This window comes from Rhineura floridana, chromosome 3 (assembly GCF_030035675.1).
Source record: "Rhineura floridana isolate rRhiFlo1 chromosome 3, rRhiFlo1.hap2, whole genome shotgun sequence".
Taxonomy (NCBI): domain Eukaryota; kingdom Metazoa; phylum Chordata; class Lepidosauria; order Squamata; family Rhineuridae; genus Rhineura; species Rhineura floridana.
This window is the reverse complement of record NC_084482.1, coordinates 154,104,536-154,121,437: the sequence shown is the minus strand read 5'-3', so window position 1 is coordinate 154,121,437 and position 16,902 is coordinate 154,104,536. Positions and strand designations below refer to the sequence as shown.

At 43.0% G+C, this 16,902-nt stretch overlaps 1 long non-coding RNA gene across 1 annotated transcript; it reads right to left on the bottom strand.

The window, feature by feature from the left end:
* Positions 1-7,697: 7,697 nt before the first annotated feature.
* Positions 7,698-16,288, bottom strand: LOC133382338 (uncharacterized). The gene is made up of 3 exons (XR_009761908.1): positions 16,254-16,288; positions 13,691-13,784; positions 7,698-7,825 (listed from the first exon to the last, which is right to left on the bottom strand). It is a non-coding gene; the product is annotated as an uncharacterized LOC133382338 (long non-coding RNA).
* Between the last annotated feature and the right edge of the window lie 614 nt (positions 16,289-16,902).

The window sequence follows — 16,902 nt, the reverse complement described above, 5'->3', positions numbered from 1 at the left end:
AATCCCCACACAGCCATGAAGTTCACTGGGTGACCTTGGGACAGTCACTGCCTCTCAGCCTCAGAGGAAGGCAATTGTAAACCTCCTCTGAATACCACTTACTATGAAAACCCTATTCATAGGGTCACTCGTAAGTCGGAATCGACGTGAAGGCAGTCCATTCATTCATTTCATCTTCTGCCAAAAACCACATTATTCATCATGCTGTCCACTGTGGCAAAATTACACAACTTACTTAATTTACAAAATTAATTATGTAAATAATGTAAATTACATTGTCATTACCTTACTCTACCCCATAAATTTCAATGCAAATGAAACAGAATGCATAGGGATAGGGGCGTAATCAATTATGTATTGTTTGTGGATTGAAAGCAACAACAATGGCAAACATTGATTGTATTTGCTAGTTTATTTTCTGTTCCAGACATGGGACGAATAAGCAAACATCAGCAATTTCCACTCCCATTTTTTTCATTTTTATAGGAATTCTCCAACATCCCTAGATGTGTGGGCTTTTTCAGACATTATCCTGGGGGGGAGCACTGTCGAGGTCAAGCAAGCATAACCCTCTTTCCACCCTTTCTGCATACATTCACAGCTGCAGGGAGATGAATTCATATAATACTCAAACAGAGATACTCTTTTATTGTATGAGCAAGATCCATCATAGTGAAAGCTGGCAACCATGGTTCCAATGGGGCTTCATTATCTTTCCCTCCCCCCCTGCAGCCCCAGCACAGCCCCAAAATCTGCTCCAGAGGGTTTGGTAACTGTCCAGAGCAGATTGCAGGGGGGGCTCAGGGGCTGGAGGGTAGAAACTGGATCTCTTGTTGTCCTAGCAGAGTTCCTCTTGAACAAGTGGCATATGTAATTAGATCTCACCCTATATTTATAAGAAACTAGACTGTGAAATTGACACAGTGGCATAACCTGCTTTGGGAATGGTTTCCTGGTTTAGGATTTAGACAGGGCAAGCCTGAGTTCTCCTAGAATAGGGGCTCCCAAATTTGTGGTCCATGGAATACCAGTGATCTGCAAGCTTCCTTCAGGTGGTCCGTGGCATGTCTGCATTAAATATTCATATTGATTTTTAATTCTATTTTTATTGCTTCTTTTGTTTCTCATAGTTTATTTGATAGTATTACCATTTGAATTCTATGGAATGCAAACTGTAATGCAATAAAATATAAGAAATAAAAAACAAAATACAATTCAAAATCATACAGCATCTAGCACAACACATTACAATTATTATTATTAATGATAATGATAACAACAACAACAACAACAATAATAAATTAGCATAGCATTAGTATTTATTGCCCACCCTTCATCCAGAGGTCCCAGGGCAGGTTACAACAACCTTAAAATATAGTGTTAAAGCAATTAAAAACAACCAGAATCACAAAATAGGGTGGGTCTTAAAAATATGTGTCTCAGGTGCCAAAGGCCAGGATAAAGAGGTGCATCTTCAGCATTTGCCTAAAGCTGTACAGTGAGGTTGCCAGATGTACCTGGGTGGGGAGAGAGTCCACAAGTTAGGGGCCACCACAGAGAATGCCCTCTCCCAGGCCACTACCCCCCAAACTTCTGAGGTGGCAGAACTACCAAAAGGGCACCCTCTGCTGATCTCAACACCTGAGAGAGTTTGTAGGGAAGGAGGCAGTCTTTCAGATGTTTGGGACCTAAATCGTTTAGGGCTTTAATCACTAGTGTGAGTACCTTGAACTTGGCTCCGAAATGAACTGGCAACCAATACAGCTGTTTTAAAACAGAAGTTATACGAGATCTAAAAGTAACCCCAGCCAGTAATCTGGCTGCTGCATTTTGAACCAGTTGAAGTTTCCAAGTCATCTTTAAGGGCAGCCCCACATTGCATTGCAATAATGCAATCTGGAAATTATTAGAGCATGGAGTACTGTGGCCAAGTCATCTCTTTCCAAAAGGCGCCAAAGCTGGTGAACCAGATGGAGCTGGAAAAAGGCACTCCTAGCCACAGAGGTCACCTCAACCTCCAGATGCAATGTTGGATCCAAGAGTACCCCCCAAGCTCCAGACCTGCTCCTTCCAAGGGAGAGCAACCCCATCCAGAACAGGCCATCTCTCCATCACCCAGACATGAGAACTCTGGATACATAACACCTTTGTCTTTTCAGGATTCAGCCTCAACATATTGGCCCACATCTAGCCCATCACCACCTCCAAGCACTAGTCCAGCACCTCAACTGCCTCTCCCAAGTCTGATGGAACAGAGTTATATGTCATCTGCATATTGATAGTGCTTCACTCCAAATCACCTGATGACAGCTCCCAGAAGTTTCATATAGTTGTTGAATAGCATGGAGACGAGATGGAACCCTGCACACCACAGTTTAGCTCCCATGGTGCCGAACAGTAGCCTCCCATAGCTACTTTTTGGAAGCAGCCCTGGAGGTATGAGTGGAACCACTGAAGCACAGTGCCTCCAACCCCCACCTTCCTGAGATGTTCCAAAAGGATGCTGTGGTCCCAGTGTATGGTCTGAAGGCACATGAGGCCACCATCTTGCTGAAGCTAAGCTGGTGTGGGAGACAGCCTGGGAACCACATTTATGTCGCCCTGGGTTCTATGATAAAAATAAAGGTGGGGTATAAATGTAATAAATAAATAAACAGTATCAAAATCTGCTGAGAGATCAAGGAGAATGAACAGAGTCACACATCCCTAACTCTCTCCTGACATATGTCATCAACCAGGACAACCAAGGCTGATTCAGTGCCATGGCCAGGCCTGAAGCCAGACTGGAATGGATCCACGTAATCTGTTTCCTCCAAGCATGCTTGCAGCTGTCCTCCTGCATAGCTCTTTTGCTCTGTGATGAGCAAAACCTTAGAATAAATTACAGAAAATAAGAGCAATTTTGCAACTTTGTTTGATCTGTGCAATGTATTCAGATTGCAGAACTGAGATTTTCTTGGCATAGAATTTTAATTATCTTCATGCAGAATATCCTCTTTTTTAAAAGCATAAAATACATAAGTCCGGTTATGGATAATTCCTTCTCCAATACTATCTCCTTTGTGCAGGCATATCTGCTACTCTCTCTCCCTCTGAGGACTGCTTCAGTATGGCAACATATTCATGTCTGATACTGAGTAAACACCTGGCAGCAAGCAGCAGCCCATCCCAGCTCCTTCACCCTATGTAACAGATATGTTTGCAGATGCCTTTGTCTTAATCACATTTTTGTGCAATGTAAAAACGTAAGACAGGTTATGAACAAAGAAATGTAAATGTGTGATGTGCCCATGATACCAATCAATTAGCTTTTCCTTCTCTTGTGGCCTGGGTTTGACCTCACAGCGCATCTCAAGAATGCAAGCCTTGAACATGCAAACACCAGTGCTGATGTTACTTTAGACTAATCTTCAAATGGCACTTTCACTTACAGTTGCAGACGGGCTTTCTTACGTATGTATGTACACAAATGCTTCTGCTGTGACTGAGCACTCCTCTTCAGTGGAACCTTCTCTATGTAAGTAATGCATCATCAAGCTGTTTTGGGATGGGAGAGTGGAAATGGCTGTTACTACCAGACATAGGCCTAAAGACACATTAAAACCTAATGAAATGTCTTAATCATCCTTACAAGTTGCATTTATCACTGGGAACCATATTAAAGGGAAAGCAAAGCAGCAGTTCTATGAGCAACATTTACCCAACAAAGATATTATTTGTTTTTAATGAATGGCAAATTCACTGCTGTCCTTGTACCTATAAATGAAATATATGAAGCTACAGAAGAGGAGCTTTGGGCTACAGCAAGAGAGATTTTGCAATTGCTTCACAGCACTGAGTTTGGAACAGCGAGTAAGCTGCACTATGCGGATGTTGCCCAAGCAAAAAGGCATCTACCTGCTAATTTGAAGCTGTATGGTTTTTCGCACTGTTCAAATTCAATTGCCTCAGTCGGCAGGATTCTCCTTTGCAGAAACCATAGGGATATCGTGGTGCTCTCTTCATCTTCTTTACATTGAAACTGTGTATCTCTTGGGCAATGCAACCATTCAGCCTGAATCGTTAAATATTTGACAGCTGCTAAATGGGCCTGGTATGTACCAGGTGGCAGCTGTAGTACTGCTGGCATACACCAGGTGTATTTCAGCAGCAGCAAAAAAAAGTGTCGGGATGTACAAGGAGCATCATATATGTGTGTTGGGATGGTATTGAGATAAGGCCTCAGTTAAGTCTTAACCTAATAGCACACAATAGTAGAACCGAAGTTACAAAGCATGATGGCTCCAACCGGCAGAGAAGCACTCTTTAAGTTTCGTTTCTTCACTGTGGGAACTTACGTGATATGGTGCCTGCCAGGCATCAGAAACATTCCAGTTATTTAAAGATGCAGATGTTTTGTTGGCAGATGGCTATTGTAACATGCTTTTTAAACAGCTAGGCACATTTTACTTGTTAGGCTGAGTGAGTGCCAGGCCTATTTGCAAAGCTGAATAGACATGGAGTGACCAATGGCTGTACGGCATGGCAAGTGCCAGCGCTCCCATTTCAGCACTGTGGCACGTAATCAGGAGCACAACAGCCCACCTTCTCTGAGATATCTGCTCCAACAGGTGGAACCTCACCATCCAGTCTCCATAACGTGCACAGGTTCCATTTGTTGAATAGATTATCAACATGGGCTGAAGCTTCACTTGGGGGAGGTCAGGAAGGATTGGATGCATGGCACGAACATAGGAATCTTCCTTACCAAATTAGATAATTTGTCCATGTAGCTCAGTATTGCCTTCACTGGCTGGCAATGACTCTGCGGGGTTTCAGACAGGAATCTTTCCCCAGCCTTACCTAGAGATACCAGGGATTGGACCTGGGACCTTCTGCATATAAAGCAGATTCTCTACCACCGAGCTAGGGCCTTTTTCCTAACATATCTGGTTCTTTATTATTATCTCCAAATATGTGCCGAATGACTGAGGACGGGGTTTTGTAAGTTATTTTTTAAAAAAACTAGAGATTGGTGTCTAAGATAATTGCACTGCATATTTTATTCCTCTTAAGCTTTGATTCCCAGTGAGCTTTATTATTTATTTTTACACTTATATCCCACCTTTTCTCAAAGGAGCTCAAGATGGTGAACATGATTCTCCTCCCCCCCTATTTATTGACATTTCTATCTCCTGATCTTAGAGTTGTTATGCCCTAGCAAACAACAACAACTTGGCAGAAACCTCCTGGCACAGGATTATGAATAAAATAATGTGGTGGTGATCAACAGTAATAAGTTTGCCAGAACAGAAGGTAACTTTTATGGGGAAGGCTGCAGCTCAATGGTAGAGCATCTCCCTTGCATGTAGGTAGGGCTGGGAGAGACTCTTGCCTGAAACCCTGGAGAGATGCTGTCAGCCAGTATAGACAGTACTGAGCTAGATAAACCAATGGTCTGACTCCGTATAAGGCAGCCTCCTAAGTTCCTAACTGTGAGCTAAGCCTTGGCAAAGAGGTAGAACTCATGTCTTCAGTACAGAGTTTCCACTAGGATAGTTTTAAGCCAGGGATATGAACCTGAGACTCTAGATGTTGTTAGAGTACAGTTCCCCCTCATCCCTGCCATTGGCCATGGTGACTAGGGCTGATGGAACCAAATCTGGAGGGCCACACATTCCCCATCCTTGTTTTAAGGAAATCCCATCCTTGTTATTCCCTGCCTCCTGGATAGGTTTTCTGCTTTCTAATGCTTAACATTCATGCCTTTAAATAAATCAAGATATGCAAATAAACATTGGGTTCCCCCCCCAAAGAAAGAAGTGGCAACCCTAAAATGACCAATGCAGTGCATCTGAGTCCGTTGCTCCTCCCTTCATGGCAGGAAAAAAAAAAGCAGGAAATCTTCCATTAACTATAGTTTCCTGTTTCATCCAAACTGGAAAACTATGGTTAATAACTTTGGACCTTAGGAAGCCAAGATATGATCAAATGCAGTCAGTGCTTCTCAATAGCAGGCAGAAAACACTAGCTTTCAGGGTAAGCTGCAGCCCTTCCCATTCCTCCCCTTCCCCACTTTGCAGCCTGTGCTCCCAGAGCTCCTGCCTGACAGCGCCATCACAATGTCTTCATTGCTCAAGGCAGAAGAACTCATGCAGCTGGCCATCTTGCTCAATTGCAATGCAGCATGTGTCTCTGTTGATTCAGGTATATTAATTAATAAGCATCAGCACACACACCGCTTACAGATAGCTGTAAACCACTTAAAGGAGAGCAAATGCTGATTGGATTCTGAAGCATGTTCTGGAAGGATGGGTGGTTAAAGTCCCACAGGGCTCAATAACAGGCCCTTTGCTCCTTTCAGCACATGCAGCCAGCGATCTCTGTTCCTGGTACATGCCCTGAATTAGCTGCTTTCTAGTGGCCTTAATTGTGATGACATCATGCTTTGGGAATGCAGATAAATACTTAAACCAAGGCCCCAAAGGCACTTAGTTCAGACCTGCTCAAAGGCTAAAAGCGCCTCTGGGGAACAATACACTCTAAAAGTAAAGGAAACAAACAAACAAACAAAGGCAAGGCATTCTCTGTCCTGTTGCCAGCCTATATCTATCTTCTTCTGCTGAGCAGTCACACATTTGCCACATTATAGGCTGAATGTGGTCAGTATGTCCCAGTGTGACCCTATAGGGGGCTATGAGCCATGAATGTCCACTGAAACTCACTTTCATAGAATGTGGTTCTTACCCCATCTATCTGTCCACCTCTAAGCTATAAGCACAATAGGTGGGTTTAATTAGGTCTGCTGCAAATTTGTCAGGAGAAGTTCAGTCCTAAAATTATACTCAAACAAGACTCAGGGCGTATTTAATTGAAGGAGAAACCTGACTGAGAGTTGTTTCCAGAAACAACAGAGACCAAAAACCATGGCAAACATCATCATATGGACAGGCTCCAAGAAGAAGAAAAAGGCCCGTCATGTTCTGTTCTCTTGAGACCCAAAATAGCAGAAATCATTCCAGCAGCCCTTGTTAACGTTTGGATCCAAAGTGGTACTAGCAGCTTTGCTACAAAATCCCATTCATACCTTCATGTCTGTTGCAATGCAATATTCAAATGGGTTACAGTGGGGATAGTCTTTCTCCATCTCATCACTTTTAATGGGTGCTTCCAGGCAGGGACTTAATTTGCAAATTAAGGTTGTTGTGATATTGCAAACGGGACATTAGTAACAAGGTTTTTTTTTTACTTTATCAAATTTTCCCTGGGAAAGGTAAATCCAGATTAAAATGGGGATAAAGGGGAATACAGGCTGACATTTTGATGCCAACAACATTTTCTTTTCGCCACAAAAAACTAGCATGCATGAGGAGCACTGATCCCACAATAAACACCCATCTGGAAGCACCCTGAGTCTCACAATGTGTGTGCTCTAGGAATATGACAGTATTACTGAGATAACAATCTCATGATCTAACTGGGAATGTTTCATATGACTTGATGGTAGGATAAGAGATACATTATTTAAACTAGAAAAATAAACATCATAATCTCATACACACCCCAACTTTGATAAAAGACATCATGACGTACTTAAAAATACCAGGATAGATAAACAGCTGGCAGTGAGTTTAATGAGAAAAACCCTGAAAGATTGCTTGGCATCAGTTCGAACAAAAACATCTGAAGCGATGCTTGGTGGCTTGAGGCAATAGGAATGCAGGTAGCTCTGGAAGAACTGTCAGTTGCTCCATTCTGGCTGCTGCAGTGCCTGACAGCTTGCATGCATTCAGCAGGCAACCATCTTCTTCCTGTTCTGCCTTCTTTCTCATTCTTTTCTCATGACCTAAGCATAAAGATACAGAGTACAAGTGGGATGAGACTTTCTTGTCTTTCTATGCATCCAAGCTATCAAAAGGAGAGCGATGAACCACTTTTAGTGGAGCAGAATATGGGGACAAGAGACCTGCAGAGGACTTTCCATTTCTTTCCTCTGTAAGGTTCTACAGTCTTGAGCACTTGTGTCTGAACAATGAGAAGATCCTCATTATACAGCCACTCGTGGCTGTATACTATAGCCAGCATGGATTTTTCATGTTCCGCAATGTTAAATTGAAAAAAAAACAACCACGCCGTTCTGATGCTTCCCATAAACTCATTTCAAAACAAAACCTTACAAAACTTATAGTCCTGAACTCAGAAACGTTTGCTTAACAACCCTCTCAGTTTTCATGGTGATACACGAAACAGAGAGAATCAAGAGTTCAAAGTGTAAAAAGAGAGGGGGGGGAAACCCAGAGACCTTTTGGACTTTTTTCTCTGAGTTCTCATAATCTGTTGAAATTCATTAAAAATTAGCCATGTTCACAGAGTACCTCTAATCCTAATACTGACCTTGCCCCATATTCTGACCTTCATCTTCTACAGTTTAAAAGTTAAAAAAATGCCTGGCTGATTTTTAACGCGGGGCATGCTCAGTAAGAACCAACTGTCAGAGTTCTAAAAGCCGGACTCACAGCTGCTGGGCTTGCCTAATCAGGGGGCCACACCCACACCAGACGTTGATTTCACGTGAGACAGTCATGGCTTCCCTCAGAGAATCCTGGGAAGTGTAGTATGTGAAGGGTGCTGAGAGAAGACTCCTGTTTCCCTGACAGAGCTCCAGTGGCCAGACTGGTTTAACAGTCAGCCACTCTGATTTAAGGTCTGTGAGGGGAACAGGGCGTCTCCTAGCAACTCTCAGCACCCTTCACTAACTACACTTCCCAGGATTCTTTGAGAGAAGCCATGACTCTCCAAAATGAAATAAAGGCCTGGTGTGGATGTGGCCAGGGACAGCTTTGGTTTAAATTTGGGTGGGAGGCTACACGTGCCTGCTGTAGAATAAAAACGTGGGGGAAACCCTGAAAAAGAATGATACTGTTCACAGTGTTTTCCTTTGGAAAGGAAAGGGGTTTCCCTTCTGCCCAGTGCCCACCCACCCAATCTCCTCCCCTTCCCCCCTCCCCTCCCCGTCCCTTGCCCAGGTCAGTGTTGGGCTACGACCTGGGAGACCAGGGTTCGAATCCCCACACAGCCATGAAGCTCACTGGGTGACCTTGGGCCAGCCACTGCCTCTCAGCCTCAGAGGAAGGCAATGGTAAAACCACCTCTGAATACCATTTATCATGAAACGCTATTCATACAGTCAACATAAGTCGGGATCGACTTGAAGGCAGTCCATCTCCAAACATGATTGCACAGAAATAAATTCCATTGAACTCAAAAAGTATGCAAATGATCAAACCCACCCTCCCTTCTCCTCCCTCCCATCCCCTCCCTCTTGCCCCTTCCCTCTCCCTTCCTTTGCTCCTCCCTCCCCATCCACATCCCCTTCCAATCCCCTCATTCCCCTTCCTCCTCCCCCTCCCCTTCCTCCTCCCCATGGTCAGTTTTTCCTATCCTAACCATGATTGCACAGAAGTAAATACCATTGAACTCTATGAGCATGCAAATGATCAAACCTGCCCTCCCCTCACCCTTCCTTTGCCCCCCTCCAATACACTCCTTCCCCTTCCCCTTCCACCTCCTCCTCCCCCATGGTCAGTTTTTCCTATCCTAACCAAGATTGCATAGGAGTAAATCCCATTGAAAATAAGCATGTAAATGATCAGACCTGCTTTTCCCCTCTCCTCTCCTCTCCCTTCCTCCTCCCCTGCCCACTCCAGCCGTCCGTCCCTCCCCCCCGGTCAGTTTTACCTATCCTAAGCATGATTGCACGGGAGTAAATCGCACTGAATTTAATAAGCATGCAAATGATCAAACCTGTCCTCCTCCTCCCCTCCCCATCCTCTGTCGTCAGTTTCACCTATCCTAAGCCTGATTGCAAAGGAATAAATCCCATTGAACTCAATAAGCATGCAAATTTATTTATTTATTAAATTTATTAGTCGCCAATGCTCAGAGGCACATGTTACCAAATTCTTCCAAGCTACACAGGAAGTGGATTGGACTGTGAAAGACCAACCCAAATGGTGTTGGCATTTTGACCAATTTGTGGAGCAGTCCAATATCTCAGAGAGGAGTTCAGGGCTCCTGCTCCCCTGGTGCATTCACTATAGCTGCCCAATTTCCCTGCTTTTTAAAGTTTGATAGAATAGCTGTGGGCTATAGGTATGTTCTTAAACCGCAAGGTTTTTTGACTATTAGTGAATTCCACTATTATTCTAATGTAAACAGTCATGGCTTACCCCAAAGAATCCTGGGAAGTGTAGTGTGTGAAGGGTGCTGAATGTTGTTAGGAAACCCCTATTCTCCTCATAGAGCTACAATGATCAGAGTTCTCTGGAACAGGGACTGACTGTTAAACTACTGGGGGATTTGTTGCTCTATGAAGGGAATAGGAGTCTCCTAACAACTCTCAGCACCCTTCAGAAACTACACTTCCTAGGATCCTTTGTGGGAAGCCATGACTGTTTAAAGTGGAATAATAGTGGAATAAATGTATGGTGTGAATGTTGCAAGGCTCTCCTTACAGGGATGTTGCGAAAATAAACAGACCTGTAAGGGGAGCCTGTGTGTCCTTATCCCTGCTTTATAGATGGGCAATTGAGACACTTGAATTCTGGCATGGTTGTTAGCAGGAGCTATGAAGGGTATGAAGACAAATAGAAACCGCACCTTGGGGTTATCTAGAGAGTCCTACCTGTTCCTATACTAGCTACACACAAGTTATTCTGAAACTTTGCAAAATGAGTGCCTTTCCTGATATGCATGAGACTGTGAATCCTCCATGCTTTGTCTGCTACAGTGTCTTCCTGTCTCCCTTCCTTGAACCTGGTAAACTGGGCAAATGTTTGTTAACCTGTCTCCAACATGAGTGCTGAAAGAATGTACAAATACAACACCATCTTCTCTCTGAAGGGCTCAAATAAATGAGCTCTTACCTTGACCACAAGCTAATGCGTTAGTCTATAGTCAGGCATTTCCTTGGTAAATTAGTGCACAATAGCAACCAAGATACTTGAGGAAGGATTGGAGGAAGTGTGTGTAACATACAGAATAAACTTAGCTGACCTGAAAGTGGTTAGACTGCTAGCCTCAGAAAATAAAGTACACTCTCTGGCTACATTCACACCATTTATTCCACTGTTATTCCACTTTAAACAGTCATGGCTTCCCCCAAAGAATCCTGGGAAATGTGAAGGATGCCAAGAATTGTTAGGAGACCCATTCTCCTCCCAAAGCTACAATTGCCAGAGTGGTTTAACAGTCAATCCCTCTTCCCAAGGAACTCTGGGAACGGTAGCTCTGTGAAGGGGAATGTGGTGTCTGTGTCTCCAGAACGACTTCCAGCATTGGATGCTGTCAGTGTAATCCACTCCCCATCCAGAGGATTGCCTTTTACATGACTCGTTTTCCATATCTGCTGCCTTACTCATTAGCCTTTCTGGGGAGCTACTCAGATGAAACAGTCTTCAGTTCTTTCATTTTGGTATGGTATGGCATGATACAGTTCATTTTGTTGTTGTTGTTATGTGCCTTCAAGTCGATTACGACTTATGGCGACCCTATGAATCAGTGACCTCCAAGAGCATCTGTCATGAACCACCCTGCTCAAATTACATGCTGCTTTTTGGCCCAAAGGATCCCTAGTGGTGAACAGCATTAATACACATTGCAAAAGAAATATACAAAGTGCAATGCATACAACAGACCAATCAAAACAATATAAAATAAAAATAAAAATAGCATGAAAATTCAGTCAAGAAGGTGGAGGTGGCAAAAATATGTTTTTCTACTTGGCTTCTTTGCAGAAGCAAGGAAGGCATCAGAACCACCTTGATTCCTTTCTTCTTATCAGAGCATGTTAGACGTTAGGCTATCCAAAGGCTATCCCAAGTTGTTTAGCACACCCATCATGTATCACCAAGCAGAACTGTAGCCAGAGAGGCTCAAGGAGCCACCCCCTCCTAAAATTTTCCTGCTGCCTATTTTTTTAAATAAATAATTAATGTTATTAATAATTATTTTATTTTATTTTTATTGACTGCTCCTGTGGGTCCCCTGATGTGATGTCATGATGCCAAAATGTTTTTGTAGCCTCCAAGCCCCCTTTTGTTAATTTTAAAATGTTTCAAACAAACCACAGATTGCTCCCATGAGTTTCCCTTTATGACAGTTTGATGTCAGAAGGGTGTATGTGTGTATTAAGGTTGCCAGGTTCATGGCCTGAGACTGATCCTGTATCTTCAGGAGAAGAGAAAGTCAGCCAAGTGCAGGTGTTCTTGCAACACTGTAATTTGAAAAACCACACGGTGGAATTCTCCCTTCTCCCTACACAACTTTTAAAAATACAGAAGACCTCTTGGAGGCCGGGCCTGGCAACCAAGAGATCTTCTGTATCTTTAAAAGTTGTGCAGGGGGAAGGGAGAATTCCACCTTGTGGTTTTTCTCATTACAGTGTTGCAAGGACACCTGCACTTAGCTGACTTTCTCTTCTGATGATCAGGCCCTGAACCTGTTAAACTCTGAGAACTGTAGCTCTGTGAGGAGAATATGGCATCTCCTAACAACTCTCAGCATTCTTAACAAACTGCAGTTCCCAGGATTCTTGGGGGAAGATATAACTGTTTAAAATGACATTATAGTATTTTAAATGTAGAGTGCAGATGAAGTCACTGTTATGCCAAAAGGCTTTTGGTGGCCTCCAAGGCTCTTTAAAATTTGTCCATTTTCTTAATTTTTTAAAGCTTCTGTGGGTCCTGTTTTGGAAGGCAATTTTGAGAACTGAAGTTCTCACTATACCCACTTTGACATGAGACTCTCAAAGAGTTGGCCATGTGTGAACATGGTCCTCGGCCTGAAAAAGGCTAGCCAACCCTGTTCTACAATCTTTCTAACAAAACATTTAAGGCAGTGACCTGTGACTCTCCAGATGTTGCTGGACTCCCACCAGCACTACCCAGCATTGCCAATAGTCAGGGATGATGAGAGCAATAGTTCAGCAACTTCTGGAGAGACACAACATCCCCATCCATGGTCTATGACATGGGAATGGATAATGTCCTCTCACTTCCAAATGCACATCAGGTGTCTCTTATTTAAAAGCACATCATATCAACATTCCACATGGAAAGCTCACATAGTGGTCAGAACACTTCTAGCCAGTGGTTGCTGGTGGCTCCATGTCAGTGAAATCCACTTTGGGTTTCAGGCCGAATTTTCACAGTTTGGACTAAAGCCCGGAGCGGATTCCACTGCTCCACTGACATGGAGCCACCAGTCGCTGCTGCTCTTTGACTAACCTTTTCCCTCTTGTGCAAACAAGGCACATGGAGAGAAATTACATGGTGTGGGAATGTTTTTGAATAAGTGATTCCCCCCACAAATATTCTGACTGCATCTGTTCAACAATGTAACCCAGGTGTCCCTTGACTCTAGTTGTGAGAATCCAAACATCTGCTTAAAGCCATAGTAACTAATAACACCTGCATAGCCATGGCTTCTAATGCAGAATATGCTGATGTGAGACTGAGAATTTGACTAGGTCATTGCTGGGGAAACACATGGGAATGCATATGTTGATGAACACACACATCCCTCAGAACATCTAATTAGGCCCTTCCATTCATTTCTCATCATGGTCTACTTCCTGTGTAGCGCTTATTAGCAAAGTTTCTCTTCCATGTTTTGTCTACCAATCCCCTTAACAGCATCCATTAGAACTTACCACAGGCTCTTATGCTGTCTTCCTCTCTTAGGTTGGTTCCCCTCGCAAAACTCTTGCATCATTGCTACCTTCAATCACGTTTCATGGGGTCTCTCTGATGGAGAAACAAGGACAGACTCTCTGTGCAAACACTTCCAAAGGAAGAATTTAAAACCACAGCACGTTTGGTGAGGCTAAATGAGTATTCAAATTGGCTAATAAAAAAATAATGAGAACAGCCTGGAGGTCTAAGCCACCTAAAGAAAATCAACAAACTCCCAGCCATAGTGCAAACAGTTTCCATAGCAGGCATGAGGGATTTCAAAACAAGAAACAGTGCTTGGGGGTGGGGGGGAATGTCAAAAGTCACAATGGTGGCAAGAATGGCTGAGGCAAGCCTTGAGGGATACTTCCACGCAAACCTGAGTCAGTCCCACTTGAGAGGCTACAGCAACTAATGTATTGCCCAACACAACTTCCAAGTCCTTAAGAGACAGAAAAAAGTGGCTAAACTGCACAGGACCAAACCCCTCAGTTGTTATCTTGAGATTATTCCATTTCAGATGCAGAGCAGGGAGAAAGAGCATAGCTCTGAATCCAGTCCCTTTAGAGCATTTCTTTTTAATGACCCAGTAGCATGTATGCAGCTTCATTTTTACATTTAGTTAATCTAAATAATTCAGGCATGGATTAAAGAGCACTTGATGGTTATGTCTTTTACTTATAGCTTTGAGAGCTATAAAATGCAAGCCCTATTCAGAAGACAATTGCACAAGCACTGGCCGCATGGAAGAGGGCAGCAAGGTTGTGCTGGGTGTCCCTTGCCCTTTGCTTGTTCACTTTAAGATCAAACCAGAGCCTATCTGTGTATTAACTATATGCATGAACAAGAACCCCATCTTTCACAAGGTTTCAAATCGCACAGAGAGAACCTTCATTCATACAACTTGTACATATGTAGCTTCAATGTACTTGAACTGTATCCGTGAAGGTCAGGAGTAAAGCAGTAGGCAGTGAGCATGACCCTGTTCCCTGTCTCAGTGTGTTCAGTGAACATGTGGTAAGAGTGGAAGTACAGGGTTTAAAGGAATGAACTATGAACTAGAGGTCCCCAATTGAAATTTCAACCCTGGCACAAACTCATTAGGTGACTTGAGATAGATCATTGTTCTCTCAGCCTTACTTCCAATCTATTAATATAGATTGTATTGCTCATGGACTGTTGAGCTGAAGGACAGTTCTCTCTGGCCTCTGCCATCAGCCTGAGGAATAAGGGCCACTGGAAGGCTGCTCCCCCGCTATTTCACAGGAAGAACATCATAGAAAGTAGGAGACCAACCTGGCCCCAAGCTTAAGGACAAGGTCCATCTTATTACTGATCATCCTAAACCACTTTGGGAGCCTTTTTCAGATGAAAAGTGGGATAAAAATGCTTTAAATCAACAACAATAAATAAATCATCTGGGAAATTACCACCAGCTGACCTTACTCCACTTTTGTTCTGGCCTAGTAGTACACATCTGAAACAGATAATGTGCACAAGCATTGAGCTCGGTTATGGCTATCAGATTGTTGTGCACATTATGTATATGAAACTACTATATAAAGTAGTGGAATTATTTTCAATGCTACTACTAGTAGTAGTAGTATTTCCCAGATAGCTATTTAATAGAAAGGGTTTTGTTGAAAGAAAGTGAACATTTGATTGAGAACCATTTTTATTCTCCTTTTTTCATTTCCATATGTAGGCAAGATTTATTGAATGGCATGAACGGCTAGAAAATGATGTTTTAAAAAATCTGTTTAATTTTTGTACTAGGCCAGAACAGAAATGGCCACCTCCAGTTTTTATTTATTTATTATTTTATTTATATCCCACCCTTCCTCCCAGCAGGAGCCCAGGACAGCAAACAAAAGCACTAAAAACACTTTAAAATATCATAAAAACAGACATTAAAATACATTAAAACAAAACCTTTAAAAACATTTTCTTAAAAAGCTTTGAAGACTTTTTTTTTAAAAAGGTTAAAAAACATATTGTTTTTTTAAAAAAAGGTTTAAAAGCATATTAAAAAGCAATTCCAACACAGAAGCAGAGTGGGATAAGGCCTCAACTTAAAAGGCTTGTTGAAAGAGGAAGGTCTTCAATAGGTGTCGAAAAGATAACAGAGATGGCGCCTGTCTAATATTTAAGGGTAGAGAGTTCAACAGGGCAAGTACCGCCACACCAAAGGTCCGTTTCCTATATTGTGCAGAACGAACCTCCTGATAAGATGGTATCTGCAGGAGGCTCTCACCTGCAGAGCGCAGTGATCGACTGGTTATATAAGAGATAAGATGGTCTTTCAGGTATCCTGGTCCCGAGCTGTATAGGGCTTTGTACACCAAAACTAGAACCTTGAATTTGGCCCGATAGCAAATGGGCAGCCAGTGCAATTCTTTCAGCAGCAGAGTGACATGTTGGCCATACCCTGCCCCAGTGAGCAGTCTTTCTGCCACATTTTGCAGTTTGGCATATGCATATTGGGGGCAGCCATTTTGGTGCCCAGTTTTGGGAGGAAGGTTTTGGCAGGAGGGGGCTTACCATGGCAGCAGCAGTGGGGGTTTCTCCTCTCTTCTTCTTTTAACACTTTTAGCACTGCCACTGTCCAAGGAATGGGACCAACATTTGGCAGTCTTTAAACTGTAAAGAAAAGAAAAAAGGAGTAAGCTCTGCCACCATTGTAAGCCTGACCCCAACCAAAATATGGTGGATCACTGCACCACCCCAACAATTGAAGGCTCCTATACCCTTTTGCAGAGTTCAGCCAAAATGGCACCCCAAAGCAGATGTCCTCCAAAATTAGGGTTGCCATATTGCCCGGATAGCCGGGTTTTACCCGGATTCTATGCATGCCACCCGGCGCCCGGCTAGCCCCTTACATGGCCCGGATTCTCAGCTTTAATTTTTTTTAAAAAATTAAGTTTCTAGGTGGTCCGGTTCTCGAGATATACATAAAAACGTCAGCCACCCCCCTTGACTGTTAAATCTTTCTTTAAACAGTACTGTACTATAGCACTTTGTAGCTTTAACCCCGCCCGTTCAGCATTGCAGCCAATCAGGGATTGTGTTTCCGTTTCATTGACCTCAGGCAGTGTCTAGAAAACAAAATGGTGGTTTCACCCCCCCCCCCCGTTTATCTGAAAATCTCATAAATTGGGTAAGTATATACATTTCAGTTTTTTTTCCTCTT